Source organism: Mastomys coucha, unplaced genomic scaffold (assembly GCF_008632895.1).
Source record: "Mastomys coucha isolate ucsf_1 unplaced genomic scaffold, UCSF_Mcou_1 pScaffold21, whole genome shotgun sequence".
Taxonomy (NCBI): domain Eukaryota; kingdom Metazoa; phylum Chordata; class Mammalia; order Rodentia; family Muridae; genus Mastomys; species Mastomys coucha.
In genome coordinates this window covers 164551615-164578223 of record NW_022196904.1, presented here as the reverse complement: position 1 = coordinate 164578223, position 26609 = coordinate 164551615, and the positions used below count along the sequence as shown (strand labels likewise).

Here is a 26609-nt window from a genome sequence, read left to right as displayed (position 1 = left end):
TTTTGTTGAAGATATTTACTGACCCATTACATTGGGAGTCTTCACTCTCTTCTATACCTATTATCCTTTGGTCTTCTCATTGCATTCTGGATTTCCTGGATGTTTTGGGTTAGGACCTTTTTGCTTTTTTGCATTTTCTTTGACTGTTGTGTCAATGTTTTCTATGGTGTTTTCTTCCCTTGAGATTCTCTCTTCTATCTCTTGTATTCTGTTGGTAATGCTTGCATCTATAACTCCTGATTTCTTTCTTAGGTTTTCCTAGGGTTGTCTCTCTGATTTTTTTATTGTTTTTATTTCTATTTTTAGATTCTGGATGGTTTTGTTCATTTCCTTCACCTGTTTGATTGTGTTTTCCTATAGTTCTTTAAGGGATTTTTGTGTTTCCTCTTTAAGGGCTTCTAGTTGTTTAACCTGTGTTCTCCTGTATTTCTTTGAAGGAGTTATTTATGTCTTTCTTAAAGTCCTGTATCATCATGAGAAGTGATTTTAGATCTGAGTCTTGCTTTTCCAGTGTAATGGTATGTCCAGGACTTGCTATGGTGGGAGAATTGGGTTCTGATGATGTCAAGTATCGTTGGTTTCTGTAGTTTATGTTCTTAAGCTTGCCTCCCACCATCTGGTTATCTCTAGTGCTACCTGCCCTGGCTAAATCTAACTGGGGCCTGTCCTTCCTGTGATCCTGGTTGTGTCAGAACTCCTCAGAGTCAAGCTGTCTCTGTGATCCTGTGGTCCTGGGCGTGTCAGAGCGCCTGGGAGGGGAGCCACCTCTGGATGCTGTGGGACTGGCTGCAAAATTTGGGCCCAAGGTCTGCTTAGAGCACAGGCCCAGACAGATGGGAAGGAACCAGTGCCACTGGACTGGCGGAGTTCCTGTGTGCCTGGGTCCTGCTGGTCCCAGTTACTCCCAGTGTTGGGACAGATGTGTCCTCCTTACCTCTGATCCTGTGCGTGTTAGAGCTCCTAGGAGTGGAGCTTCCTCTGGGTGTTGTGGGACTGGCTGTGGAGATTGCACCCAAGGTCTGTTCAGGGCACTGGCCCAGACAGACCGGAAAGAAGCCATGTCACTGGGCTGGCAAAGTTCCTGTGTGCCTGGGTCCTGCTGGTCTCAGTTACTCCCTGGACATAGATTTCTTAGTTGGTATGTTTTTATTATTTTTATTTCACCATTTTAAATATCACAAGCCCCTACATTCCTTCTTTCTTTCCTTCCTTCTTTCTTTCTTTCTTTTTTGTTTGTTTGTTTTTTTGTTTTGTTTTGTTTTTTTCCAGACAAGGTTTCTCTGTATAGCTCTGGCTATCCTGGAACTTACTCTGTAGACCAGGCTGGCTTCAAACTCAGAAATCCACCTGCCTCTGCCTCCCAAGTGCTGGGATTAAAGGTGTGTGCCACCACCGCCCAGCAGCCCCTACATTCTACCCTCATAGCTCCTGATGGGAAATCAGGTTAGGACCATTGAGCATGAACCACTTTTCCTTTGATCTGCCAAGAGTCTCCTTGTCTTTAGCTCTTGGTAGTGTGTCTGCATGTGAACCTCTGATGCCTTCTTCCTCCTTACTGTTTTGAGCATGTTGGATTCACAAACTAACAGTTTTCACTATATTTAGAAAGTTTCTGGAATGTCTTCATCCATTTTCCCTGCCCCCTCCATCTCCTATCATTCTGTGACTTCCTTTCAGATAGACTAGACTGTATTCCCCAACGCTGACACTGTTCAGCCCTCTTTGTTGGCTCTTTGTTATCCTCAGTATCAGTGATGTTAGCTGACCTTTCCTGGAGCTGGCTGCTTGCTCTGTCTGTGTACCTGCCCAGGTCTGCTGCCGAGTGAGGCCTTGAGTGAACTTTTCACTCCTGTTACTTCGCATCTCAGCTCTAGACTTTATATTTGACCTTTAAATGATTTCTCTATGCTTATCTCTACTTGTTGAGAAACTGTTCTCATATTTTCTTTACATGTGGTCTTCTTTAGCTCTTTGAACATAGGTAGCACAGATTTTAATCTCTCTCTAGTACCTACATCCTGACGCCTTTAGGACAGATTGTATTGTCTGCCTTCATATTGATGGGGCAGTGTTTTAGTTTTCTGAGAGTAATAGCTAATTTTGTTTTTTTGTTTTTTTGTTTTTTTTTTAAAGACTAATTTACTTATTATATGTAAGTACATTGTAGCTGTCTTCAGATGTACCAGAAGAGGGTGTCAGATCTCATTATGGGTGGTTGTGAGCCACCATGTGGTTGCTGGGATTTGAACTTAGGATCTTCCGAAGAGCAGTTGGTGCTCTTCCCCTCTGAGCCATCTCACCAGCCCAATAGCTAATTTTGTTAAACAGTACATTTAAAATAATATCACATGGTGACTTTTGACATTTGAGCCTCTCACTCCAGCATGGCTAGAGTGTTGTTTCTGTTTGTTGTTGATGATTCCTTCATTTTAGCTGTCACTGTCATAGTTAGCCACCGTGCTCTCTGATACTTAACTTAGCATTCAGTTAGTAGTTGGACCAGGAGCTCACTAATACCACAGTACTTTCCAAGGAGTTCTGTGTGCATTTGGAGCACACCCTGAACTCTCCATGTCAGAAGGAAAATTTTCTTTAGCCTTCCTTTCCTGCCTTCACAGAGCCGTAAGAATCCATAAGATGGATTCTCCCTGAAGATTCAGACAATAGTAGGTATGCTCACCTCCATGGGAGTGGCTGTGGATTTAGCATGTGCCCGTACTGTTTAAGTTCTCCTCTGGCCATCTTTCCCCCACCTTTTCCTGTAACCTTTGCAAAGCCCTGATGTGTATCCCTAACTACCTCAGGTAGCTGTAATGTTAATTACTGTGGGTCTTTTCTTCAATTGACTGGAATTCATTCCTAGGAGGAACATTCACACTGTGGGTTCTGAGTAAAATCATACAGGCAGTGCTGTACATGGAATGTTCTCAGGGGACCATCAAGCAGGTCAGAAGATGACAGTTCTGTGGGAATGGAGTTTAAGAGGAGTTCTCGCCTTGTTCCGCTTTCTTGCTGGGCTACCATGGCTGCAGGAAGGGTCTTTTCAGGCTTATTATAAAGCTGGCTATCAAGTGCTGCCCTCGGTTTACATCAGATTCGCATTTCTTAAAAAGTAACTGAAAAGTGATTGGATTTTTGTTTATCTGTTTTGCCCTGACATAAAACTGAATTCGGTCTTGGTCACAAGGCATTGCAGACAGGTTTTCTGACTGTGTGAATAATTGGCAGATCAGCAGTATAGTGTGTAACTGCCCTTCGGATAGCTCTGTTCCTTGAGTATTAGCCTCCCTAGACGTGCTCCTCACACCTGGCCTTAGAAACTTTCCAGACTCCCGCTAGGGGGCACTGCTACTCCTTGAGCCATTTAGACCGGCCTGCCGTTAGACGAGCTAGCTGTGGCTCCGGTTGGTTTTTGTCTTGTTTTTTGTTTGGTTGGTTGTTTTGTATTTTCTTTTCTTGTCTTTTAATGTGGGGTGCACTAAATTCAAGGATGAGTTTTCAGTTGTAATGCAAACAGCTGACCAAACGTAGCTGTGCTATCACCCATAGCTTACTTCTACTGTCTATATTCTGCCTTTTAGAAAATTTTAAGACAATCAGCAAATAATTTGAGAACATGTTAGTAGATGCTTAAATACTGATTTATATTCTTTTCAATGTTTTAACTGCATTTATATAAGCAAATATGGAAACTAATCTACTCATAAATATTACTTTCCTCTGTCTTAAGACCATGGTTGCTTGAAGAACAGCCCTGACATCTTCCAGTGGTTTGATCGTCCAAAAGTCTGATTTTTTTTTAGCAGGATTCCTTTTGGAGTGTAATCCAGGTTGCCTCAAAAAAAGAAAGGAAGATAGGAAGGAGGGAGGGAAGGAAGGAAGGAAGAAAGGGAAGAAAGGAAGAAAAGAAAAGAAAAGAAAAGATGACGTGGCTCTACAAAGAAGTACCAGTGTTGAGACCTGGTGCACAGACCAGTTTTGAAAGCCTTGCCATTCTGTCAGATGCATCAGCTCCAGTGGGGAATATGAATGACACAAGTCCCATTTATTCTTGGTGAGCCACAGCCAACTCTTCCTCCTATATTCTGATCATGTTTATAAATATAGCTGTGAATGCTGTAATTACCATCTTCTTCATCTGACACAGTCAGTAAGCATTGCAAGGTAATATAAATCCCATGTTTCCTGGGTTTCATTCTAAATACATAAAAAGATAAACAGATAAGAGAAGATGGAGGGAGGGAAAGAGGGAGCAAGGGACAGAGCAAGGGAAGAAAGGAAAGAAGGAAGAAAAATGTTTAATTCCACTAGAGGGCATCATGACAATTTTCACTTGCAAAAGAAACTGTAATGGGGCAGCTAAAAAATTTCCAAAATTAGAATGTTGAAATAAATAGGCATAATTAAAGCAGCAATACTTTGACCAAGACATTGCTTCAGTTATGACTTTAAAATCCCAATAGGTTGATTGATTTTGCTAAGGATATATTCATCCCTCAGAGGCATAATTTCGGCAATTAAAAAAAAATATTAACAACCTGTATGACCAATGGGTGATAGCCATGCATTGTAACCATGCCCCAAGCCTCAATCTGAATGAGATTTCTATCCACTTTTCAGAAATTATGTTAAGAATTTCACAGAACTTTCTAAATTCTGGCAGTTTATTAGCAATCACAACTTTAAAAAGAATTACAAGATAACAGGCTGTCCTACAGGAGCCCTGTCCATAGTTGTTGGTAAAGAGATGATGTGGAAGACCAAAAAATGCTAACGCTCTGGTTCTCATTCATTCATTCATTCATCCATTCATTCAATCAATACAGCTATTAAGTACCCACTATTCACTACTTTCCTGGATTTCTATGCTAATAGTAGTGTGTGAAATACTAGGTTTTAATTTAATAGAACTTGACCAGTAGGGAGTCATATAAAAGAAGAGCTAAGCAGTCAAATAAAAACAAATTTTCAGTAGAGAAATTAACAGGAAGCCAATAAAAAGAATTCATGAAAGAAAATAACAGGGAACTCAGACCAGCTCGTAGGAAAAGCCCCGTGATCCTGAAGTCTGATGACATGAAGACAAGAGCAGCATGGCTGAAGGCTCCTCTGCTGGGGAGAGAGACTCTGCTCTAGAGCCACAAAGGAGGCCTCCATGTGTCGAGCAATATGCCCCGGGCAGAGGCATTCCCAGTGATCTCAGGCTGGCCCTGCTAGAACCCTTGTATTTCATTTTTAGTGTAACTTTTAAGCATTTGACATGCTCCAGAGAATTGATTGGGTGGGATGAAGATGAAGTTAGAGTATAAACACAAAATAAAACTGGAGCAATGAACTGAAACCCCAGTACAGCAGTACAATGGCTCAGAGGAGAACATGGTGACCAGCCGTATGACATAAGCACCTGACTTCAATGTTTTAGATGTGGCATCTACAGGACTTACGGAGGCGTTGCATATGGGAAGAAAGTTGAGACAAAAATGATCTGCACATTTTTAGCTGAAACAACTGGGGGATAAATGATTACATTATTGGTGGCTCCAGCTTACACGTAAAGGCACTGTGAGCCATCCTGGGTAAATGATTGCTCTAAGCACTCGGGATACAAGCCTCCTTTCTGTCCCACCAGCCGTTCTTCCTAGTGTGCAGAGATGTTTCTCGTGCAGTAGTTTCCAGCCTCTGTGTGGCGAAGGACAGGGAGCCCTTCACCCTTTCTGCATCTCGCACTAAACTGTGGCTGATGTGGCTGCTGGCGGTCTTTTCTGTGATCAGAGGATTAGCTCTCTGCTCCTCAGAATAACTCCAAATTGACTCTGTGGTGTCAACAGCCCTGGATTAGAGACGGGTGACCTCAGCTTTTTTTCTTACTAGCTGTGTAACCTGGGGAATGTCATTTCACTTCTGTAATCCTTAAAGATCCTTCTGAAGACAATATCAGTGATTATATGGAGCCCATTTTGTAAAAACTGTAAGCAGTTACATAAATAGTTATTTTTGTTCTCATTGTCATCTCAGCTGCCACCTTTGTTACAAATAACCTGCCATTCATTTTGCCCTGTTCACTTCCCTTTGCTTCTTGCCTGCTTCTTCTACCTCCTGTCCTTTCTGCCAGATAAATTTGCTTCCCTGCAAAAGGCTGATTATTTGGAGACATCATCACTAGCCAATCAGAGCTCAGCATTCCTTCTGGCTGGTAAGCCAATCAGATGCAAGCTCCAGGTCTCCTTTCAGTGTTGCTAGGGTTTCAGGTCTACTTCTAAAAACTGGCTTGCTTGCTGCTGGCTCATTCTGTCCCTCTCTCCCTCCATCCGCCCTCCCCATCCCCTTGCTCTCCAAACCCTTCCCTTTCCCTCCTCCCCTCTTTTGGGTTGGGAGCAATTCCAAATGCTTAAGCCTTCCGGAAGTTTGGGTTATTATGAATAAGCAAGGTTTAACTGTGTATTTTTTCCCTTGAGAAACAGGACAGCTATTCCACATTCGATTTTGGAAGCATGTGTTTTAACAGCTTAATGTCCCTTGGCTCCATAAAACAGAATTTTGTTGTGTTTAAGGGAATTTTTTGGTGCAGAGTGACTTTTATTCAGATGACTAGAAGATAAACTGGCATAGAACTTGGCAGTGACATGTCCTACCACTTGAACCTCATTGGGCTAACACAGCGAATTCTGAGTATGTCAAAGCTCGTCCAGTTTAACCGATGATGGAAGGTAATATCTGATTGGACCTCAGTTGTTCTGTTCTCTCTTGAACTTTCAGTGCTGGGATTAGTGGTGAAAATCACTGGTCAGCCGTGATGGGGGCTCTCACTTTATTGCTAAGTGGGTATCCCTTCCATCACATCTGGCTCATCTATGGACCCACGGGTCCTCTTTAAATGCTCTCTAGCAGGGCGTGTGAAGATGCCCTTAACACAAACTGGCTCTGCCTTCCGAAAGCTTAAGGGTGATGCCGGATTGAGTAGAAAAACAACAGCAACACAAGTTCGGTCTTTCTCATAACCTTTGCTACAGCCTTAAAAACTGGAACAACATAAGGATTCACAGTGTAAAATGACCCGAGACAGGTGGCACCAAGCCAGAAGTCTGTCAGAAGCAGCTTAGAAAAGCTTAATGATTAACAAAGGAGTCGCTGCCTTCAGGCTCTGACCTTTAGAACTAACCAGCTTTAAGCTTTTGGTTCTGGCTCTCCAAGTCACTTGTATCAAAGAAAAAGGTACTCCCTAAAGACATTACCATCCATCCATTCAAAATGAAAAAAAAAAAAGAAGAGAAAAAGTGTCAGTATTAGGGACTATGTTCTCGGATAACACGGTCATAGTCCCAAAGACATAATTGCTTAAATTTTTTTTTTTTTTTGGTTAGCTTTTAGGGAAGGCCTTGGTGTTACTGCATATCCTGCAGGTGAAATGTATGAAATTTGGTTAACATGGTAACGGCTCTAAAAATACCTAGGCTACAGTTTAACCACAGAGTTTCCTCCTTAACGTAAAAGAGCCGCTGTCATGAGGTGTTTGAAAGTGCAACAAAGGCGATCTGTCTGACTTCATGCAAGCAGCCATTAAGCCAAGCCTTGCAAGGACAGTGTGCAGCCACTTGGCATCAAAGCAGTGATTAAAGCTTGGTGAGGCCATCTGACAAGGCACAAGCCAGCTGATCAAACCGTCTAAGCAGCATTCGTTCCCTGTTTCTACCTCTTCTTCTCCCACCCACGGGCAACCGGGCAGGGTGTGGCAGGGGTTCAAAGAGTCACTATAGCGTGACCACAGGGCCTCACCCAAGGAAAACCTGGGTCACAGAGACCCAAGTGGGCAAGGAGGCTGCAGCCGTTTCCCCAGCACTCTCTGCAGCAGGCTCACACAGAGGGTGCAGGGAAGGTAAAATTGCTCCCTTGAGGTTTTGCCCAGGAGGCCCTTGCTTCACAGAACAAAGGGCGGTGGAGGGTGTGGCCTTTCCCTGGAGGGCTTTGCAGTTGCCCAGGCCAGGCTCTTCTGAACTCTGAGTCTCTTTACAGGGTTAAGAGATTCCTTTCAAAAAATCAGTCTGTCAAGGTTGCGTGGTTTGGTAAATGAAAACACTGACACCCATTTCTACTAGAATTTCAGATAAACAATGAATAATTTATTTAGTAAAAGAATGTCTAGTGCAGTATTTGGGATATTGAAGCCATTCATTATTCATCTGAAATTCAAATTTGGTGAAATTCAGATTTGTGTGTTCTATCTGATGGTTCTAGTAAAATCCCTCCAGTCCTCCCTCCTCAGACTTCTCACCTTCCAGTGCCCAGGCCCAAACAACATGCTCAACTGGACTTTTTGCTTGAGGTGTTTAGCTCTGGCTTGTTTTGGTGTTCTTTCATTTTGCTTTACCCTGCCTCTTAGACCCCAGGTCAGTATACAGACCCAGAGGTAAGGAGATGAGGTAGCACCTGCTGAGCTCCGCCTCGCCTTAGTGCTATGGACTTTGGAAGCATGGAATTTTTTTTTAATATTTCATTTTATGTGTATGGCTGCCTTGCCTGCATGTATGCCTGTATGCCGTGTGTGTGTCTGGTGCCTGCAGGGGCCGGAGGAGGGCATCAGAACCCTTACAACAAGAGTTGGGTGGTTGTAAGAGGTCAGGTCAGGACTGGAAATAGAAGGTAGGTCCTCTGAGACAGCCATTGCCCTTACCTACTGAGCCTTTCTCCTGCCCAATGAATGGTCTTTTTGGAAGGGAGGAGTGGTCTCTGTGTAACCTTGACTGTCCTGAAACTTGCGAGTTTGGCCTCAAACTCACAGAGATCTGTTTGCCTCTGCTTCCCAAGTGCTGCTATTAAAGGTATGTATCAGCTTAGCTGAATGGTCTTTTTAATCATCATTACATTACTTAGAGCCCACATTTTATAGATAAGGTTGCTGGGCTCAGAAAGAGTATGTGACTTGACCAAGATCATACAGCTAACAAGTACCAAAGCCAAGTGAGAATGATGCTAAGTCGTTGACTCAGTTTCCTAGTCCATACCATCAGTCCTGTTTAAATGTGGCTTTAGTGGTTAATTCATGGTAGGTTCTCTTTTACAACAATGGCTTACAGTTCATAAGTCAAAGACACGATTTGCCAGCTGAGTTTTCCCTCAACTTGGACTAAACTTCTGTGTCTGTCTTTTCTGTAAGGGCACCTCCAACATACTTCCGATTGCTCTTCCCAGAGTAGCTCTAAGCGCTCTTGGCATGTTCTGTGTTGTGATGTATTTGATGTGGCCATGTGGTCTCTTAGGCGGTACTGAGGCTGTAGGAACATCTGTAACTGTGATTGTAATTTCCAACTGACAGATTAAAAAGCCATGGCTCCTAGGTGTCAAGTCATTCACTGAAAGCCACACATCCTATACTCGACAGCTAAGAAGTCCATATTTAAGTCGGAGTTGATTGACTTATCAATGTACAACTTTGGGAAAGACTCTGAACTTCCATGTCTCTATTAGGTAATTATAAATGGGTAATTATATATGGAGACTTCTCTCATAGAGGAAGAGATGGCCACATAGTGAATACTCAACAAAGGCTGAGATAGTGGTTTTGGAAATGAACTTCTACTGGGTATTATAGTTTGGATATAAAATAGTTCTATATGCCTTTCTGATAAAGGCTTAGTCTCCATATCGTGTTGCCTTGAGGAGTGATTGGATCAGGAAGTGGCAGTAGATTAGTACGGAATTGGTACTGTGAAGGTAGCCATACTCTGAGACAGTGATTTTTCTACCAGTGAGTCATGACCCCTTTTGGGGTTGAAAGACACTTTCATGTGGCTCACATATCAGGTATCCTGTACATCAGGTAGTTACATTGCTATTCATAACAATAACAAAATTACAGTTATGAGGTAGCAATGAAAATAATTTCATCATTAGGAGGTCACCACACCATGAGAAACTGCGTCAAAGGGTTGCAGCGTTAGGAAGGTTGAGAAGCACTGCTCCAAAAGCTGCATCTCGCTCTGGCTTCAGCTTTCTCTCTGCCTCTTCTCTGCCATGTGAAACACTTTGTTCCAGCACACTCACTGTGTGATGTTCTACTTCAGTGCACAGAGGCCCCAAAGCAATGAGCCCAGCGACTCCGACCGAGACCCTTGACATTATGATGCACCATGGAAAGCCCCTCCTGTGTTTTCTCAGATATTTTGTCATAGTAATAAAAAACTAACACCTTTGACGATGAGAGTCATCAAAGACTATTCTAGGTTAAAGAGTGGCTATCATTATCTTAAACTTTGCAGTCTAAAAGGCAAAATGAAGGATATCTTGTAGGCAATCTTTTTTTAAAAAAAAGAGAAGAATTCAAGCTAATAAGTGATTTAGTAGTTGTCCATAATGCAGCTCTACTGGCAAAATAGAATGTTTCAATTAATTGGGACTCACAGTCAGTGTTTCCTATCATCAGTCGACTGTACATGTCCCATCTGTTAATGCTGATTCATATGATCTTACATATTTCATCTTTGAAATGTCTTTTCACATGGATAGGTACTGCCAAATGCTAATGTGTGTCCATGAGCATCTGATTTTTATTGAGCATACTCATCCCTCGGAAAGTGCTTACAGAATACCATTCAGTTCTTCTCCTGCTTCGCCTTTGGTGTGTCATTACGTTTGCCTCTTCCAGCTCAAGAGTAGGTAGGAGTACCCCTGGTGCAGTTAAATCGGTTTTGAAATATGAAAATTGTACTTGACTTGCATCAAGGTCCATGAAATGTGCAGCTGGATGTGTAGTTTCAGCTCAGAAAACAGAGCCCCTGGACCTTCGTGTAGAAATTGAGTTCTTGCTTCTTATTTCAACTTCTGTCAGAGCAAGAAATAGGAAAAATGCCTTCACATCACGTCAAAAACATTAGTGTTGACTTTGGCGAAGCATAAATTATACTGAAATGCCATTTTTTTTCCTTGTAATTTTTGGTTGAGTTCATTAAGAATTATTATCAAGTCTGTAAGAAAGTTCAGTTTTGAAACTATTTAATGTGCAGTTATAATAGTGGATGGTTGCCTGTCTCATTCAAAACAAATTTACTCTTGGCCCCAAACTAAAAAAGAAAAAAAATCATAAGAATTTATTACCATAGCTTAGCAATTGGCCTGCTATGTGGTAGAAAAGAAAAACATTCGGATTCTGTTCTGAAAAAAAATAAAAAATAAAACCCATGGATCTAATGCTGTTTAAAGCATCAAAGGCAGCAGGGTCTCACCACCAGCAACACTACTTCAGTAAAATATGCTCAATCCAAATATTTCCCACAGAACACCTGCTAATGAATAACACAGCAGATAGTCATAGGTTTAGAGAGCCGTACATTTTCACAAGCTATATAAATTTTTACAAGTAATAATTTCTTCTACTTCTAAACAGGTGTTTTTACAACTATTTGTTGACAGTTCTCCTTTGAGTTATTTGTAATTAATGTCCTTGTAGCTTTTCTGAAAATATTATCACCTGTGGTTTTAAAATCCATCTTGTTCATACAGGCTAATACTTAAGTCATTTCAAGTGCAGGATTGAGTCTCCAACTAAATGATAACTACTCAATGAGTTCCACCTCCCAGCGCATCCAGAGGTAAGGTAACCACTCACAACCCCTTGCCTGAAATGTTAGTTTACACTTGACAATGCTTCCAATATTCTTGGGTTTTCCACCAATTATTGTGCCAAAGAGTTAACAGTATTCAATAATATTCTTTCCTCTGGATAATTTCTTCAACATCTATAATCAAACACGATTTAAGTTATTCACTCTCAGTATATAGTTTAATCGCTTAAGAAATAAATGAGCTATTCAGAGAATTATTTTAGTTACAGGATCATTTTCTCTTTTTTCTGTGTCTAAAATCCACAAAAAGGGATGAGATTACCTTTTAAAAGGTTTGAGCTGTTGCTTACCAGTGTAATGGGAATAATGTGAGGAGTGTTGTTCAACTAGTACTAAAGATGGCATATCCAACATTTTTAACAGAGCTAAAACTTAATATTTGACATCTCAAATGATAACAGTCATTCACACCCAACTGTACATACCAGTTGAAGTCCACTCATCTTCTCTGATATGATGGATGTGCAGTGATACATTCACTAAGCACTTAGTGCATTAGAGAGTGCCATGAGACCTCCCTCACCTAGGGAGTAACAAGTTCAATAAGTTTACAGCATATGTACCAAAAGGATTGATTTGAAGAGTGTATGAGAATGAGACAAGAGTGACGGGTCAAATGGGTAGAATTCATTCATACGCAGTATGCAGAAGAAATCCAAATTGTCAGTAAGTATACAGGAGACCACTTCCCTGTTTATTGAAGTGTGGTGCGCTGTCCAACCTTAGTACTAAAACAATCACTGTCCCAGGTCAAGAACTCAGTGGCTCAGGAAACTGGACAAGTTAGGCGAGGGACAGCTTGTCTCTTGACACTTGAGATTTCAGTATCTAAAATCTCAGCTGGAAAGACTCAAAAGCCAAACGACAGACAAACAGTTCTGAAGTCACACTGAGGCATCTTCACTCATAGGTTGTGGTTTGATGGTGGTGGAGGCTGGAGATTTGGGCCAAAAACCCATGTTAACACCTGCAAATGGCTGGGGAGTCTGCAGACAGCAGGGCTGGGTTCCAAAATTGAATCTCTTAAGAGGACCAGGCCTCAGCTGTGTCATCTTTTATGATCTAGCTTAAAAGTCACAAATTGTCAGTTTTGCCTTAATCACAAACCTCTCTGGGTCCAAAGTACAGGGATATACAGTGCATGCCTCCTGGCAGAGAGAATGGTAAACATCGCTCTTGAGAAGCGAAGGTAGACAGGTGTTATTGTTGGAGCCATTTGGGAAATTAAATGACTCCAAATTATTTATCATATACACGATTCATAATTCTTTTCAATTTGTTCATTTCTTGGTAGAGAGGAAGAGGAAGTTGAAAATAACAGAAATAGTATGAAAAACAGCATCATTTTTAACTATGAAAAATACGATCTGAAAAGAACTTCTTTCTGCTCAAAATGTTGTTAAACTTGACTGTTTTAATTGCTAACAATCATGGAGTAGTAGCAACCAGCTCCCTTTATGCGTTTCCATAAATCTAGCAAAAACATCCAATTTGCAACTTCAGAAGGAGGTGAGAAGCATAGAAAAGCAGCAGTGGCACATCACAGAAAACACTGTGAGAGACGTGGTAAAACAGAGATTCTCAACAGGAGATCGTCAGGGACATAGCAGACTGGACAGAGTACATGGGAAAGGAGAGGGTCCCCACATCCGACATTACACACAAAATAAAAACTCTCCAGAAGCCAAGACTGCAAAAATAAAATTTTCAACAATAAAGCAACAAGCTATATGAGACAGATCTGAAAAATTACCCAGAGCCACCATCCTGTGGTACTGCCTATTACACAGGGCAAGCAGAGAGCAAATTCCACGAGGAACTCTCCAATTAAAACTGTTCTGCTGTAAAATGCACAAAATACTGTCACATCCATGTCTACAAACTCCAAAGCTCCCACCTTAGCTTCTAAAAGCAGTAGACTCAGAGAACCACAGGAACACCAGGATGGAGGCTAACCAAGCTAAAACAGAAAGAATATTCACGCTAAGGCCAAGGACACAGTAGATCCAAGCTCGAGAAAGATAAAAAGATCCAGCTCCAAAGGTAAACATGACTCAGGGGAGGACTACATCAGATCCTTGGGCATTGAAATCCTCATGGGGAAAAGGGAACCATGCAGCACACTTTGAAAGCAGAGGCTGGCCTGGTACTAAGTCCCCTGAAGTGGCATATAAGGGAGTGGTGGCCATTGCTGAGACCTGAGCAGGCACTCAGGCCCACACACAATCTGTGCATCTGCTCTGAGACACTGCAGACCAAGAAGACATAGAAAATGATGCAGTCATACCAGCAGCTGGCATATTAGACTTCAAACCATCTATCAAGAAGATACAACCCAGCACATTCACACTGCACATCAGCTCACACCAAACAGTTTCATAGAACGAGTAGTACTGAGGAAAGGCACATTAACATCAACACATCAATAGTGACTTCACCTAATACTTACAAATAAAAATGTCATCTAGACCAAAAGATGTCAAGAGAAATATCAAAGTTAAATGATATAATAAATCAAATACATTTAGGGGGCATCTACAGAATATTCTATAAAAGGACTATGTATTTTCCTCATCAGCCCATGGAACATTTTCTAAAATAGAGCATATGTTAGATGACAAAAAAGTCTTAACAAATACAACAAAAGCTAACATAATTGCCTATACTTCTAAACTTTATCTGAGCACGATGGACTATAATTAGAAATTAACAGCAAGAAAATCTTGAAAAAAAATATATAAATGTATGGTGCATGACCAACACACTATTGAACAATGAATAAGTCATCAAAGAAGTCAAGAGGGACATTTAAAATTTTCAAGAATTAAATGTGAATGATAATGTACTATAACAGGACCTAGGAGATAAACTGAAAAAAAAAAAACTTCTGAGGAAGAAATTTATGGCTACAAATATCAGCATTAGAGAGACTACAAATAGGTCTTATGATACAAGAACAAGCCAAACACAGACTTGGGATGAAAGGAAACAATGATTAGAGCCACAATCAGTGCAACAGAAACAAAAGCAACACAATCAAAGAAACAAAGAGTTGGCTCTCTCAAAAGATAAACAAGATTGACAAATCCTTATCTAAGCTGAAAGGGAGAAAACACCCAAGCCAATAAGGTTAGAGACAGAAAGGAAGGCATTCCAAAAGATACCAATGAAATTCAGAAGATCATTATGGCTGATTTGAAAACTTATGTTGCAATAAATTTAAAAGTCTATAAGAAATGGGTCCATATTTAAATATGTGTCAGCTATCAAAACCAAACCAAGAGGATATAAACAAATAGGTCTATAACTAACAATGAAATTGAAGCATTAATAAAAATAGAATTAAATAAATAAATTAATAACCTCACACTGAGATAGGTTCACTACAAAGTTCTATTAGATTTTTACAAACTAAGACCAGTGCTTCTCACACTGTTTCTGAAAATACAACAGAAAGGGAGGCTACCAAACAGATTTCTACCAGTATTACCCTGCTAGCAAAACCAGGTAAGGAAGGAAGGAAAGAAGGAAGGAGGGGGAAGAAGAGGAAAAGAAAGAAGAAAAGAAAAGAACAATTGTAATTGACAGACCAATATTGTTTTTTTCAACTAAAATGAAAATGGCTGCAAAAACAGGCAAAAAATTTAATATTACATTAAAAAATTATGATCAAGTTGGCCTAGCTTTATGATTACAAGGAAAGTTCAATGTATGTGTCAAAGACAGTACTCACATGAACCTACCCACAAATGTACAAGAGGACATTTGCAAAGTCCAACATCCCTTCATGATAAAAAAAACAAAGACAAAACAGGAAGGAACATACTTTAATATAATAAAGGCTATATACAACAAACCTACTAAAATCTCAATCAGAATAGCTTCAAACAATTTCTTGAAATAAATCTAATCAAGGAAATGAAAGGCTCTATAAATGACATTTTAAACCTTCAAGAAAGAAGTTGAAGAAGATACTGTAAGATCCAAAGACCTTCCTTGCTCCTTGATCAGGAGAAATCATACTGTACTAATAGTTACCTTATTGAAAGCATCTACAGAGTGAATCTGTTCCAAGGACAGCTTTCACAGAAATAGATGAAAATCATAAAAGTCACATGGAAGCATAAAAACACTGAATAGCCAAAGCAATGTCAGTAAAAACCAGTGCTGGAAATATCTCCATGCCTAGTTTAAACATATATGTTATAGCAATAACAACTTCAAATAGCATGGTATTGGCAATAAACAGAAACATCGATTACTGCTGTGGCACTTCAAGGCACTCTGTCGTAAACCACACAACTGCAGCCGCCTGATTTGTGAGAACCATGCCAAAGGGATACAATGGAAAAAAGAGACTCTTCAACAAATAGACCTAGGAAATGGATACCCACCTCTACAAAAATTAAACCAGATCTGTATCTCTCACTTGCATAAAACGAATTTCAAATAGATTAAAAAGGCCTTGCTAGCAAACCTGAAACTATGAAACTGGCAGGAGGAATAACATGGAAAACACATAAGATGTGTGAGTCAATATGTTCTGAATATGATTCCAGTAGCTTACAAATGAAACAGCATTGACTGAAGAGATTATATGAAACTGGAGAGCTTCAGTGCAGCAGAGACCATTTTCTGAGTGAAAAGACAGTACACAAGATGGGGAAAGTGTTTTCTAAGTGTTTATCTGACAGAGGATTAAATACTATAATATATAAAGAACTTAAAAATTAAATATCAAATCAAACAATCAAATCAGTATATAGACTAATAAAATGAGCAGTTCTCAAAAAAAAAAAAAAAAAAAAAAAAAAAAAACACAATTAAAACATCCTGAGTCAACAGGGAAGTAAAAATTAAAATACCATTGAGAGTCCATTCAACTCAGTCACAGTAACCATATACTAAGAAAGGAATAAGAATAAATGCTGGAAAGGATATGAAGATAGGAGTGGGGTCACATGCTGCACTGCCGGAGAGGCTATAAATTAAATCAGCTACTCTGTAAATCAGCATGGAAATTCCTTAGTAAACACAAAATATAATAAATAATAAATAGTAAAACACAAAAACAAGTCTGGCTAGTCTACACCACTCCTGGACGTACACTCAATGGGCCCCATCCCTGTAACAGAAACATTTACATGTGCGTTTATCGCAGCACTATTCACAGTTGCAAAGTTATAGCATCAGTCTAAGTGTCTGTCAAAAAATTAATGGACAAATAAATTTTAGAAATATATACTTCGTAGAGTTTTATTCAGCCATAAAGAAGAGTGAAATTACATTGTCTGTAATACAGTGAATAAAAGTGGAAATTATCACATTAAGTAAAATAAGACTCAGAAAAATATCTCATATTTTCTCCCATACGCCCCCCACACACACACACACACAGGTATACATATGACATGAATACCAAAGTGAGATTGTCTGAGAGAGTAAATGGAAATACTGGGAGAAGAGAACAAGAAGAGGATGGGGTAGGAAACATGATTAAAAAAAAAAACATGGTATATGCTCATGAAAAAGATCTTTGTTTTCTTTTGTTTTTGTTTGTTTTTCGAAACAGGGTTTCTCTGTGTAGCCCTGGCTGTCCTGGAACTCACTCTGTAGACCAGGATGGCCTTGAACTCAGAAATTCGCCTGCCTCTGCCTCCCAAATGCTGGGATTAAAAAGGCGTGCGTCACAATTGCTTGGCTTGCTCTTGAAAATATCTTTATGAAACTCCTCCCTATCTACAGTGAATACAGGACAATAAAACAACACAAAAATGCAAATTTTCTGATTTTAAAATAATCCTTAGGATTATACAATAAAGATACCATTTGGGCAAATGATAATAAATATCATTTATATTTATACATATAATAAATAGTAAAATTTTTATATCATAAATTTATGCATAAATATTTAACAAATATTTGGTATTTACTACCAAATAATAAAAATAAATATGATAATAAGTTGAAGAAAAACATTGATTTTTAGTTTATGAAACAATTACTAACCTTTTTCATTGTGCTTTAATAGCAACCTAGTCTCACATCCAAATGAGCACAAATAAGTCCCCTGTCCTTGATTCAACTCGCTCTTCGATATGAGGGTGAATATGCTACCAAGCACACTGTAGTGGGTTTTTTTTCCTGTACTTATGCTGTCTTCGACTGGGAGTTGGACAAGAAAGGTGGAAAAGAATGACAAAGGTATAGGTGTTGGGTGGGAAGGGGCGGGAATCTTCTCTGATCTTAAAAAGCCAAAAAAGATATTTTACTTAAATAGGATTTTCCAATATGCAAAATTTCCTTCCATGAATGAATTTTAGTGATGGTTGATATTGAGATTTATTTATATGAAAAGTGACAATATTCTTACCAAATCTATTAGAAGAGTTTTTATTTTCACAAAAGAAAATCCCTCTATTTTATGTTATTTACCAAAGCCAATCATCATATTGTAAATATGAGTGAATTTGTGTTTGCTTACTGTCCTAATGGTATTCATGTCATGCCAATTGTATAGTTAGTTACATAGTATATAACAGGAGATTTGCATAGATTTCACACAGTTGGATTGCTGTGTGGTCTGTTCTGTGACTTTCATACCCTCCCTCTGAGTTTGGCACCTGACGTTATTGAAATAAATTCCAGGATGGGACTCCGAGTGAACAAGTAAGAGTGCGTGTTTTTCCAGCCAGGCTCGAGGAAAAGGCAGATCTGCTCTCCCTACCACTTCACTTTGACACTCATAAAAGGTTACGAACTTGAAACTGCTAATGGAATACAAACACTAGGTTTATAAATCCTACCTTAAATCCCTCACAGAGACATTGACTGTGCTATGTCACTCAGTTTCTCAGTCTGCATCACTTGGAATAAAAGTATGTTTATGGGATCATGTTCAGATGTTCTACTTTCGCACATGAATCCTTATGCAAAGGGGAAACTTGCACAGTGAAATGTTCCTGAGTGGGAAACCAGAGTATAACTCAGTTTTTGCCCCAAGAATCTCTGACCTCATGAGCTCAGACTATGAAACAATTACTTAGTTTGCACATGCTGTTTAAACAGCAACCTGATCTCATTACCCTCGATAAGATATTGAGGAAGATAACCAAAACCTCACAGTAAATATTTACAGTTCAAAATTGTGGATAAAAGAGAAACAACAGAAAGAACAAAAAACGAATAGTATTCCCTAGTGTGTGTTAATAATGTGCTTTTAAAACACTGAAGAGAAAAGGCTGATCTGAAACCCAGAAATAAATGTGCTTTTCATCAAATGTTATTTATCAAAATATAATTATTGAATCACAAATAAAATCCTATGATATTACATTAAATGAAGGCTAGTGCCACTTATAATTTTTGTACCCTATCTCAGTTTATTTGGTTTGGCTTTAGCTGAGCATTGTGGGTAGGTTATTTTGTAAATAGAAAAGCAGCTTGTGGGTCAGCAAAATCCAAAACGAACATATTCTTTTGAGTACCTCATTCCAGCAGATTCTGACATTTTTGCCTCAGTACCACAGACTTCAAGTCCTGGAAAACAATGTTTTATGATTTCCAAAACTGTGAAAGCTTTGAATTGGAATATTATTTCTCTTAAGTCTCAGTATGAAGTGACCCTGCCCATATATACATAAATATACAATATCTGTATGAAAATAAGAGATGACATATAATAAAAGTTTTATTGTTGTGAATTTTAGAACAACTATATTGTTCATGAATGGCATGGCCTGAAGTAATTACGTGGCTGGGCTAGGAAGGATGACTGTAAAATATGCATGATATTCTGTGACATTTTCTATAATAGCAGACGCAATGCTGCATTTCCATATTCTCAGCACTTTTCCTGTAGAAAGAATGATGACATAATGGTCTAAAAAGTTTAGAATGCACAGAAAGAAAGAAGGTATCTTCCAATCACTTCTCTGAAGTGTGCTGACTTACAATATATGTTCTAAAAGGAGAACCAGAAAGCCAAGTACATTTAGATTCTGAAACCCCCAAATGAAAATTCCTGAGGATGAAGTTGTCAGTAACCAGAATGAAACTATTTTATATCCTTGTCCAAAATCCGCCCTCCACTCTAGTAAATGCTTAGTGGAGAAGTATTTATAGTGCCCAACATAGCACATAGTGGGCTTGAAGTAAACAATGCTTAAATTAACTAGCCCTTCATTAGAGCAGAAAACAGTTTCTACAGCTGAAAGTGCTAGTTTTTTTCATAATGGGGTGGTTAGAGCTTGTTGCTATAGAAACAATCAAATGTCATTTCAGCTTCAAGGAACCTTCGGAGAGAGAAGAATAAGGGGTAAGCTTGCCATACAGTGATTGTAAGTCATAGGCTTTTGAGGAGCCAGTTGCATCTGCAAGGCTAAAAACTGACTTTGGTCGATGGGGGAGTGAGAAGAGAGGCAAAGGAGTAATAGAAGCATGATCCAGAAATATAAATATCTTTTTATCCTGGCAGATTGTTCTTTATAATTACATAGGTAAGGAGTCAGAAAAAGAAAAAAAGGAAAAAAAGAAACAAAGACAGAAAACCACCTTTCCCTGAAGTCTGGGGAGAAAACAGAGGATTCATTCACTATGCACGCTCGCCAGTGGCTCACTGGGCCTTCCCAGTGCCGTGGCCTTTAGAGTAGAATCCGTCCAGTGTCTCCTGTTCAACCAGGAAAGCCTAAAAACTTGCTCCTAAAGATCTGCTTCTGTTGTTTGCATCTCCACTATGAGCAAACTAAGATGAAGTTGTGATCAATTAAGTGATATTCTACTAATAAAATAATAGGTACTTCTACATAATGCACTGGCTGTTAGGGTCCCGTATCTAGGAAGTATGAAGATGAATTGGTCCTGCTCAGTGGGAACTTGATTTCCCTTGAACTCCAATGCTTCTGAAACTCATCCTGTAGACTTAAAAGGAATCTATGCATATTAACTACAGATAACTTACATACTAAATGTTTTTTATTTGGGTAATAGTATTCTCATCAAGCGGGTTAGTATAAAAATAGCTTAATCCTAAAATGTTCAACAAAATACAACCTCAAGTGATCATAGAGAAATTCATTTTTAATGACATGTATGTTTAATTCTGGATTAGAATTAACATTAAGAAAAGTAGCCAAGTTTAGTGGTACATGCTTATAACTCCAGCACTTAGGAAGCCCAATAAGGAGGCTCGCTAGTTTGAAACTATCCTTGGTGATAGGAAAACTATCCAAAATGCAGGGTTTCATTCATTTCCAAAGACAAATGGCTAAATCTTCAACCTTCTAAAGCAGACTTCTTTCTGAAAAAAAAAAATCACAATTTGCATTAGGGTTTCAAAAATACACACCTCCCCCCAAAATAAAGCACTTTAGTTTGCATAGTGATCCACTAAGTGTACTCTTGCTTTGTTTTTATCTTCTGTTCTGAGACACAAAGTCAGAAGATATTGTTAGTGTTATACTCTCCTGATGTGTCCAAGCTGGAATGTAAATCAGTGGTAGAGAGCGCAAGTGTGCGTGTGCGTGTGCGTGTGCGTGTGTGTGTGTGTGTGTGTGTGTGTGTGTGTGTGTGTGCGCGTGTGCACGCGCGTGCGCGTGTGTGTACAGACAGATACATAATTATACACAAACACAAAAGATATGCTCAGAGATAGCTCAAAAGCCTTTTTAAAATCAATTCCTATTGTGTTTTTGCAGTTCTTTTATATACTAGGTATTATGTTAAGTACTTTCTATCATCTAATCTCATGTTTTAACAGCCCTTTAAGGCAGGCACTATTATTATTCTCATTTTACAAGCAAGCAGATGCTGAGGGAGATTAAGTAACTTGAGTAAGGTCATATAGATGTCAGAACCAAATTCAGACCCAGATTTTTCTGGCTCCAGAGATGCCTCTCAGGATAAAAGAAATATTTCCCCAGGGAACTCCTACATAGCTATAACTGCTGAAGTCTGTCATCAATAAACTCTAGATTTATTGCTTGCCAGAAGTACTTCTGAAACTGTGCTCCCAGGCTTAACGACAGCTATGCCTATGGAGTCCAAGTGCACACTCAATTTGTTCCAGGTGGAGTGAAGGAAGACCACTCCTGTGACAACGTTATCACACAAAAGGAATGACTCAAGAATGGTAAATTGTCAAGCTCCGTCCTAGCTTCCTGTGGGGACTATTTATAAAAACGTGGCCTTTGGTTCTATTCCTACATCCCTTTTAAGTGCAGCAAGGCCAGCTATTGTGGTTCAAAAGCACTATCTTTGTGTATCCACAGAGTTGGAAGGCCTGGTCTTAGGAGTTAAATCAATACATTGCATGAACTTTCTCTTGAATTCAACATAAAAGTAAAAACAATAAGTAAATCAAGGGCACTTTTCCTTGATCTGAGCCTGAACAGTTACAAGTTTTCCTCCTAACTTCCACTACACGTGAGCTATATGGTTGCAAACCAGGAAGAAGCAGTGCTCTGTAATTAGCTTCAAGCGATGAACTTGTAGTAGAAAGTTGAGGCTTGAGAAAATGTTGGCGTGAACAGTGTTGCTACTGACTACAGTATTGGGAATGAACACACAGTAGTAGTGAGAATAGGTGCTTTGTTATCATCATCATGGTATTCTTCAGCATGCCTAAAATGCCAATACCAGGTGAAGAAGACAACAGTGGGAAACAGAACCAGTCCCATGCTAAACAGTGCAGACGTCATGAATTACAAGACACTTTCACCCAGCACATTGCATAGCCCATGGATTTGACCTTAAGATGTTAATCTCTGCTACTCATGAGAAGAGAACATTATTGGACATTGCTTAACTGCCTTCCTAGAGAAGAGCAGAAAAGCACATACTTAATACAGTTTTGCCCAAGGTCCCAGCCACGAGGAAAGAAAGGAATAGTAGTAGGAAAACATTAATTATTGTTTCTCAGGAACATAGTGGTTTGTTTCATACTATATTCCTATGAAATCACCAAATCTAACATGGGGATGTCTTCATTGATAGCTGATAATGCCCCACATGAGAACAAGTCATAGAACCTGGGCATTCAAAGCCTATGAGATGTAGTTCTTACCTCACATTATTTATAATCTAGTTATTAATTGTATGTTGTGATTCTTTAATAGTAAAGTAATTGCTTCTTTATATAGGATATATAAAACAAAGTAGCATTCTCTATATTCTTGAATGGATCTCCTTCCCTTATGGCAACTTCCCAGGCCAATAGTAGTAACCCTATCAGACTTACCTTCAACACAATAGCCAAGCTTGGGGAACAGTAATTCATTAAAATCTCCAAAGAAATCCCAGAGTTTTTCCATGTTTCATGACCTTGAAGTAGGATGCTAAGTAAAGACTTCTAACCAGAGACATAAAACTGCTATCATTGAAAAAAATGATAAACTTTTAGAAAATCTTTACACAAAACCACACTGTTAAAAGGGTAAAGGAGTAAGCCACTGGGGAGAAAGGGTTTGCATTCCACTTACAAGATTCACACCCAGAGCATTCACATAAGGAACTACCACACAGTGAAAGAAAAAGTCAGACAACCGCAAATGAAAATGGTAGGGCCTACTCAAAGATCTCAGTCCAAATGGACGGATGCTCAGAGCTTTATTTATATATTTTCATATCATATCATATCGTATATGTGTGTGTGTACATGTGTGTGTATATATATATATGTTTACATGAATGAACATGTAATATCATATATATTACATGCATATGTCATATATTAGATGTGTAGACATATATATTCTAGCTAAAATGGGACTGTTTATGGTTTCTTCTCTTGTTATATAAAATCAAAGATTGTTATAATAATTGCAATAGCCATTTTGCCTGATTTCATTCTTACATGCCTATAGTCTTCTCCCTTCCCCAAACTTGCAGTTATTACAACCGAAAGCAAGTCGTGTGTGTCTCAGACTGACAGAGCAGTAGTAGCTTCCAGTGGGAATCAAATCAAATCCTCTGAGGAGACATATTTCTGTCAGCTGAAATAAAACAGCCACACTGTGCTCACCTGCAAAGTGCCCCCCGAAACTGCTTTGTGTCCTTCCTTCTTGCTCTCTAAAGAGATCCTAAATAAAGTGACTCTGCACTTTAGAATTTGCCTCTCTGCCAGTAGCAAGAGTGAAATGAGAAAGCCTGCTTCCTCTGGCCGCTTTAAGACCCTCAGGTCAGTGTGAGAACCTGGCATACAGTGGTAAGCAATGCTGATGGATGAATATTTTCTCACCAAAACCAGAAAACAGGAATAGTGCATAGTATCTACCTCTTAACACAGAGTACAGAACGAGACGACTGACTCACAGTAGGAAACTGAGGAAATTAAGTTACTTACTGTTACTCAGATGTACAGCCCCAGTCTTCTGTTCTTGCCCTCCTCCTTCCCTTTCCTGTCAACCAACATGTGCACAAATGTGCATGAAGACACAGATGCAAGTACCACACAATAGCAACAGTCTCCTAATTAATGAATTCTCCTCTCCGCCTCACTTTTCTAATTAATGAATTCTTCTCTCCTCCTCACTTTTTACTCCCATGGTAATCGTAAATTGTCTCTTATAATTTATGTGTACATATATATCATACATACGTACATAAAACAATAGGTGAATTGACGATTATGTACTATTAAAATACGTATTGCACTAATTATAGATATCATGTAATCCCATTCACTCACAGATGAAGGTGGCGGATGATGGCATTCAAGCAAAAGGAGATTATACAGATTGTGTACTTTCATTTGAGCCTTGCTTTGTGATTGTGTGTCTTTTTTTTTTCCCATAAAGAGGCAGGGCCTCATTATGTAACCCTAGGCTGTCCTGAAACTTAACTATGTAAATTACCATGGCCTCAAACTCACAGATATCTACCTGCCTCTGCCTCCAGGGTTCTAGGATTAAAGGTGTGCACCATCACTCCTAGACTTCATGTATCTTTTTTCTATACCATGATACTTGATAATTATTATTTTCCTTTCTGGAATATATACACACATTTACCTACATAATTGACATCCTTCAAAGTTAATTGCTTCAGCATAAGAAATTTTTTCAAATTTCAAATGGGACTGTTTTTAGGTTTGACCTGTATTTCAAAGATCAGAACTTCACATCCTAAAGATGACATTTTTGGTAAGTGAGTCTGTTGACAATTGGATTGTTTCAGTCAGAAGTCTTACCTCCCATGCCCTGTCAGACCAGGTGTTTATGGTTAGTTGCTTTTTCTCTGTAGACATCAATTACCTTTTCAAAGGGCTACCCAAAGGGATTTACCACTTGACAGTTTGTTTAAACTTTAGCTAAATGTACAAATATGGTGGACGTGAGATCCAATTTGGCTGTCGACCTACTTGACCCTGTAGTTTTAGTTTTGGAAAAAAGGTGTTTCAAGCCTTCATATGTACTCAGTAGCTCACGATCTTGTTTGGTTAGTTGATTGCTTTGTTTTCAGTTTTCTTAATTTAAAGATCGGTTGGTTGTGGTTTTAATTCCACAAATGAACAGTTTGGGGAAATGAGCTTAAGTTCTGGAATTTTAGCTCTCACCTCTTCTCTTTCAGAAAGCAGTAAGCATAACTCAGTATCAAGCCATAACATGAAAAGTGCATTGAATTAATAAAACTGAGGCCCTTCATTTTCTGAATATAATGGGGCTAATGTCCGATGGGTGTTTGTTTATTGAGCAAGTAAAGCTTCTTACAAAGGCAGAAAGTGATGCCTGGAGGAAGTGACAGCATTGCCACCTGAGTGTAAAATAATCATCAGTGCCTGAGAAAAGCCAGGGTCTGAGTTCATTCTGGAACTCTGTTCACCAGAGTGACTGAGGTGACAGCAAGGTGTCCATGTCTAAAAGTGAGAATTCTAGCTTTATCGAGGCTAGTCAGCATGATTAAACCTCTCCAATTTGTAGTTTTCTGGAAACATGAAATAAGAATATTTTAAAATATACAACAATATCAACCAACAAGACTCCCCCTGCCCCCAGAGCTCCCAGGGACTAAACCACCAACCAAAGAGTACACATGGAGGGACTCATGGCTCCAGCTGCATTTGTATCAGAGGATGACCTTGTTTGTCATCAGTAGGAGGAGAAGCCCTTGGTCTTGAGACGGCCCGATGCCCCAGTATAGGGGAATGCCAGGGCAGGAAGGGGAGTGGGTGTGTGGGTCAGTGAGGGAGTACCCTCACAGAAGCAGAGGGAGTGGGTATAGGATAGGGAATTTGTGGAGGGGAAACCGGGAAAGGCAATAACATTTGAAATGTAAATAAATGAAATATCCAATAAAAACTAAAAATATATATCATGTATCTTACCAAGACTTTGATGAAATTCAACTAAAAATGTTTGACCAACTATGACTCTAACAATATTTGTAGTTTTTACTGATGTGTGGACTGTTATTGTGCTTCAATAATGTACTGAACATCCTTCCTTCCTCTTTATACTCCTAAAGCCACTCCTCTGAGTGCTGACCCAAGATCCTTCATAGTAAAAAGCTCCTTTAGACAGGGATATTTCTCACTGCATGAGTATTTTCCAGGTAGTCTTCTTCCTTAGTGTGTTCCATAAACCTTGTTGGGACTTGCTGAGATAGTGTAGAAGGGGATTATCCCATCATACTGATGACTGAGGCATGGTCATCTGCCTAAAAAACTACTACTGTGCAACAGCAGAAAGATGACAGACACGCAAATCAAATGGCATAGAAATATTGACAGGGCCATAAGAGATGAAGAATCGGCCCTCTCTCCTATGATATGGAAATAATACTCATCCTTTTTTTTTTCAGATATTTTCTTTATTTACATGTAAATTTCTCCATTCCCAGTTTCCCCTCCAAAAAACAAAGAAACAAACAAAAACAGCAAAAACAAACCCCTGTTGCCTCCCCTTTCCCCATGCCTGCCACCCCACCGTCTCCCACTTTCTGGCCCTGGCATTCCCCTACAATGGGGCACAGAACCTTCACAGGGCCGAGGTCCTC

At 39.3% G+C, this 26609-nt stretch overlaps 1 protein-coding gene and 1 long non-coding RNA gene across 4 annotated transcripts in view; one reads left to right on the top strand and one right to left on the bottom strand.

The window, feature by feature from the left end:
• Rnls (renalase, FAD dependent amine oxidase) overlaps positions 1–26609 on the top strand; it is a 262909-nt gene that overhangs the window by 176338 nt on the left and 59962 nt on the right. The gene's annotated exons all lie outside the window — the stretch shown is intronic.
• Positions 20676–26609, bottom strand: part of LOC116103752 — a 54178-nt gene continuing 48244 nt past the window's right edge. For 2 of the 3 annotated variants that reach the window (XR_004123571.1, XR_004123572.1), the window contains one exon: positions 20676–20916. This is a non-coding gene — a long non-coding RNA (uncharacterized LOC116103752). Of the gene's footprint in view, positions 20917–23958; positions 24014–26609 lie in introns of all 3 variants that reach the window. The other variant, XR_004123570.1, reaches the window with a different exon arrangement.